At 42.9% G+C, this 6,000-nt stretch overlaps 1 protein-coding gene across 1 annotated transcript in view; it reads left to right on the top strand.

The window, feature by feature from the left end:
• The window catches only part of UNC79 (unc-79 homolog (C. elegans)), a 291,864-nt gene that overhangs the window by 182,973 nt on the left and 102,891 nt on the right, over positions 1 to 6,000 (top strand). The window lies entirely within an intron of this gene.

The raw sequence follows: 6,000 nt of genomic DNA, 5'->3' as shown, positions 1-6,000 counted from the left end.
TTCCTTCCTTCCTCTTTCTTTTATTTTCTTTCTTCTCACCTTCCTCCCTCCCTCCTTCCCTTCCTTCCTTTCTTCCTTCCTTCTTTCCTTCCTTCTCTCTCTTTCTTTCTCTCTCTCTCCCTCCTTCCTTCCCTCCCTCCCTCTCCCCCTCCTCTCCCATCCCCCTCTCTCCTCCTCCTTCCTCTCTCTTTCTCTCTCCCTCTTTCCCTCCCTCCCTCTCCCCTTCTTTCCCCTCCCTCTTCCCTCCTCCTCCTTCCTCCCTCCTCTCTCTCTCCCCCCTACCTTCCTTCCTTGCATTTTGCTATATGTTAGTGATCTATGACATAGCCCAAAGGAAGAACAAAAAGAAAGGGCCAAATAAAGCAGTAGTTGTTTGCAATGATTAACTGTGGACTGCAAGGACTAACTGTGCAATCATTTAATAGCTGTATAATAATTTCTCTAGACTTAGTGGATGTCAGCAGCTTGGTGGAGAGTCTGTGCTCTTAGGAGCCCAAAATTGCTTATCACCACCTAGACGATACTGTACGGGCACCAGCTGAGGTAACGCAGCTACAGCACATGGATTCCCTGCTCCAAGTGCCCTTGCTCCCGTTTCCATAGATACGCTGTTTCTAAGAAAACGAATCTGGAAACTTCACAAGCCAATAGACCTCCTCTTCCTAAAACTCTATCTTCTGAAGTGATATTACAATTCTGGTTGGAGCTCTGTCCTTTCTCAAGTCACATCTAAGTAGAATTTTGTGAAGAGGATGATGTTAATAGCTTCCTAGACCACAGGACACTGAGAACTTGTGAAGATAATAGAGACCTCTAGTCCAGGCTCTCCCTTAAGACAAGAGAATGATGAGCTGAGGGCAGGCACATGGCTCCCCACTGAGCACACGGTCAAGTGGGAGCAACGCCAGGCGATGATGATGATGATGATGATGAAGGGTCTGAGCTCCAGACCCATCCCATTTCCTACCACCCTGCACGAGAGGATAAGCCCCTCTCCTCTGCTTTCCTGGCCTTCTCTCCAGCTTTCTAGTCAGATAGTTGTCTGTGAATGAAACGCTGTTGAGTGAAGATTAGTGTATTTGGGAAGGGTCACACACTAGTCAGGGTCAGGCACGGGAGAGAAATCTTGGAAATAAAAAGATGATTTAAGGTTTCTAGGTAAGTTTGGCCTCTTTCTCATAACTTGAAGCCAAAACTACTGCAGATGAACAGTGTTGGCTGAGAAACTGTTGAGTGTGGTGGCTCTAGAGGGGAGGTTGTTAGGATATGTTTTTATCCCTAGAATGGTGTGTGTTGTGTGAGTGTGTGTGTACGGCTTCTATAGTTTTCTTTGTCAGATTGTTCCCTATGCTAATAGGGAGGAAATTGTTTTTGTAATAACACATTTTGTTACCAGAAAAACAGGAAAGTATCTGAAAATTATGATATCATGTCTTTGCCATTTTCAACTGTTGTTGTTATGTGCTGTCCAGTAGCTTGCGACTCATAGCGACCCTCTGTACATCAGCCCTAAACTCTGCTCTGTCCTGTGCCAATCTCATTGCCTCTGACACACCCATCCCGATTACCCCAGTCACTGAATCAATCCACCTCATAGAGGGTCTTCCCCTCCTGCACTGTCCCTCTACTTTACCCAGCATGATGTCCCTCTCTAAAGACCTGTCTCTCCTTACAACATGTCCAAAGTATGTCAGACGAAGCCCCAGAATCCTTGCCTCCAAGGAACAGCCTGGTTTAACCCTCTGCAGGATGAATCTGTTTGTTTTCTTGACAGTCCATGGCAGTACATTCAATACTCTTCTCCAGCACCACAGCTCAAAGGCATCAATTCTCCTTCTATCCTCCTTAGTCATTGTCCAACTCTCTGATGCATAACAAGTGATTGCAAAGACCATGGCCTGTATCAGACGCACCTTAGTGTCCATCACACTCATCACACTACTCTGATGTTATCATCATCTCTCTGTAAGGGCCCACCTTCCACAACTTACAGACCTTCTACCCTGTCTTACAGGGGGTTGGAAGGAGGGCCTGGCTCCCAGCCTGTCTCTAGCTTCCCCAAACATTCTGTCTGTGTGTAGGAGTTGACGAGGCCCATCTACTACCCAGCCCACTTGCCCCAGACATGCAGCCCTGCCAGCTAATTGCCTTCACTCCACCAACTCTCCATCTCTGTTTCATTCAATCTCTACAGGACGCACTTCATCTTCCACATGGTAACTGCCATTAAGGCCACCTGGCCACCTTACACATTTCCTATTCTGACCAATTTCGCTTTTGACCCAAATCCTGATGCCATTCTTTGTATTCTCAGAAATTCACGGTCCTTCATAAATCTCTTACCTACCCTCAGCTTCTTTTCTGTTTTCTGTTACTGTCTTAGTCTAATGAGAGCCCAGCTCTCCCCTGAGGACGTGGCTCTCCTCAGAGCCCGAGTACACCAGGGTTGGACATGGCTCTCCTCACAATTTAGTACACCAGGGTTGTGCTGAGGGGTCGTGTCCTCTGTGCACACCATTGTCACACTCTTCCATCCATCTCTGAATATCATGTCATCGTTTGTATCAACCACTACTCTTACTGTTGCTGTTCTGATCAACCATGACTCTTTCTAAGCTTTGACCACTTTGGCTCTTCCTACTTTTTCTAAAGTTATTAATTATTCGTGCACTCAATGCTAGTGTGGAGGATACTTCAGACACTTGGGTTTCCTCAGTCTGGAGCTGTCTTCCTTGACTCCTGAATGGCTGTCTTGCCTCTTCCAATTCTTTGGTCCAAAATCAGATTCCTGCAGAGAACTGTTCTGGGCAACACCCGAACTGCCCATCCCCCCTTCATCTCCATGACTTTTTCTTTTCTCTATTCTCTGTGCACAAAGAATTTGCCATTTCACATACCCTGTCATTTACGTATTGATCCTGTACAGCTAGTGCTGTCTGTCTTGCCCTGACTGAAAGCTCCCAGAGTCAAGGAGTTGTATCTGGTGGTTTGTCCCATGATTGTGTCTGGAATGCCCATTAGTGCTGGCAAGATATCTGATGTCTTGATGCATTTGTTCACTGTGTGTATGACATTTACTGCACAACAGTCTAAAACTTGAAAGAAAAACGTTATACAACAGTATTTTACTGCACAGCAAAATAAAGCTTGAACAGAAACACAACAATATAAAATTTGAATAGAAAATTATAGCTGTGTACAAATATTAGTTGTGCTAAACTTTATATAAACATCACACTTCGTAAAATGATTGAGAACTAAGAAAAAATGGCCTGGCTTAGGGAATCTTGGTACACCGTTGTTGTTGTGTGCTGTTGGGTCAGGACTGACCCCTGGGCAACCCTCCAGTGGATTTTCAGAGGCAGTAAATTGCACAGGAGGAAATGGCCCGTCTTTCTCCTGCGAAGCAACTTTGGGTTGCTCCTTACCACTAGGCCACCAGAGCCCCCTCTTGATACAGTAGTGGTGTTTTGTTTCGTTTTTTGTTTTGTTTTAATAACCAGTTTACGGTACATGGACTGTGCTGTTACAATACTTAAGCACTCTTCTGCTAACCGTTGCTGTGAAGCCAAACACTGTGATGCTGATGTGCCAAATGTGATAATGGTTACCCGTGGTGGACAGTGTTTGGTGGAGCTCCTCAATTAAAACAAGCTTGGAAGCAGGAGTGGCATCCACTTCCGAAAGAGCTTGCTTCTAAAAACCCTACGAAACTGGAGAAAGGACAAAAGTTATACTGATGCCCAGGTCTTTCATTCATAGGGTCACTATGAGTTGCCTCCAACTCGATGGCACTTAACAACAACAACAACAACAACAACAACAACAACAATAACAACTGCTAATCATAAAGGTCAGTGGTTCGAACTCACCAACTGCTCTGTGAGGGAAGTCAGCTTCAGCAAAGATTAAAGACAAAGAATCAAAGGCATCACTTCACATTTACGGCTTTTCAGTTCATTCCAACACATAGTGACCTTCTATTGGCTTCCAAAGGTTACAGATATTAACAGGAGGAGATTGCCCGTCCTTTTTCTGCAGAGAAAGAGGTGGATTCAAGTTACCAGGAACCCATGGCCTGTGGTTAGGAGGGCAACACACTATAGACTATGTCATGAGAGAAGAAAGCAATTTTGGGATGCTCTGGGGCCGTTCCAGGCTGTCCAAGAGTGTCACTAGGGGTCAGGAACAGCAGTGGGCTTTTGATTTATCTTATAGCCATAACTACATCAGGCATTTTAATAAACACACCAATGCTCTCAAGCTTATAATCATATTTTGTTGTTATTAATGTGCTGTCAAGTCCCTGTGGCTCATTGCAACCATATGTACAACAGCCCTAAACTCTGTTCTGTCCTGTGCCATTCTCACTGTCTCCGACACACATACCCCAATCACCCCAGTCACTGACTGAATCAGTCCAACTCAAAACTTCACTCAAACTTGTCACTTTATATTTATATTACCATATACCATATACAAAGAACTGTAACAGATGAAGGCAACTGGGACAGGTAGGTGTATTTTTTTAACTAGTATTTTGGAATGAAAATAACACTTAGTCTTCCATATATCAATGACTAAGAAAATGTAAAGTCAGTACTGGAGGGTTTGTATATTTTTTAAAATTTATTTTGTTTCTGGCTTGACAATTGGGAAACTATTTCATGCATCTTTTTTTATTATCAAGACCATTATTAATGTGGCAAACATATCTGTTCAGAATGATCTCAGTGAACCAAAAATCAACTCAGCTCATTGCAGGCATGTCAGAATCGACTCATAGTGGGCCTTCCATTGGTCTCTGAAGCTGTAAACCTCACAGGAGGAGATTACGCCTCTTTGTCCCTCTGAGCTGCTGGGAGATTCGAACTGACAGAGAGATATGACCTTTGGGTTAGGTAGGACAACTCCCTATAAACTAGGTCACTAGAATACAAACAGTTCCCATTGTCTCCACTTTGCATCTATTTTACATCTTTTTTTACTTTTTAAAATATTTTTATTGATGTTAATGAAAGTTCACAGAGACTTTTGATTTCCATTCACTCATTGTTACACTTTTCTCCCTGCCCACCCCTCCCCCCTAGTTCATTCTTCTCTTTGAAAAGAAAAATTCTTTCATTGTTATACCATCTCTTCCCTCAAATCCACTCCACTATGGAGTCGGAAACCGCAGTGGGTTTTTGGTTTATCTTACAGCCATGAGTACATCAGGCATTTTTTAAACAATTTTATTATTTTTGTGTGGGTGTGCCGTCAAATCGGATCTGACTGATACAGGAGGAGATTGCCCCTTCGTCTCCAGCAGAGCATCTGGTGGATTTGAACTGCGTACCTCTGGGATTGTAGTGCAGCTTCTTGCCACTAGGCCAGTAGAGCTCCCTGCATCAGGCATTTTAATAAACACTATGGAGTGGACTTGGGGGAGGGATGGTATAACAATGGAAGAATTTTTCTTTTACTTTACATCTCTTTTAAATGATGCTAACAAGTCTAGTGGCCTTTTATCTGATAAAAGAACAGAGTCAATCTGTAGACTTGAATGGGATGTGTGTATGAAAGTGTGTGATTTGTATTGTGGCCAACAACAGCAACAACAAATAAATACAGAAGTCAGCAAAAAGAAAACAGTGGACAATATAGAAAAGATGAGGAAGAAACATTAGAAAGCTTATGAATTTTAAATCCTTTAAGACAGGTGTCTCTGAATCTCTGCACAGTTTAGTCATGGAAGCACAGTCTTAGTTTCAAGTCCACAATATACTCATGATATTCAATGTCTAATGTTATTTAGGACAGCATGAAGGGTTAGAAAGCATTTTAGGGTGTCTGCTATAACAAACCCCTATTTAGTAAAAAAAAAATTACTAATAGAGCTTTTGATTCAACTTTTTTTCCTTTACCTCATCCCCTCAATTTATAGTTAAACAATAGAGATAAAAAATGCAAGGGAGATGCATACTCTGTTTCTGAAAGTATTTTTTACCTATCTATCTA

Source organism: Elephantulus edwardii, unplaced genomic scaffold (assembly GCF_000299155.1).
Source record: "Elephantulus edwardii isolate Elephantulus edwardi_28Jun2011 unplaced genomic scaffold, EleEdw1.0 scaffold00002, whole genome shotgun sequence".
Taxonomy (NCBI): Eukaryota; Metazoa; Chordata; class Mammalia; order Macroscelidea; family Macroscelididae; genus Elephantulus; species Elephantulus edwardii.
Note: the sequence above shows the minus strand (reverse complement) of the source record. Positions and strands in the feature narration are given on the sequence as shown.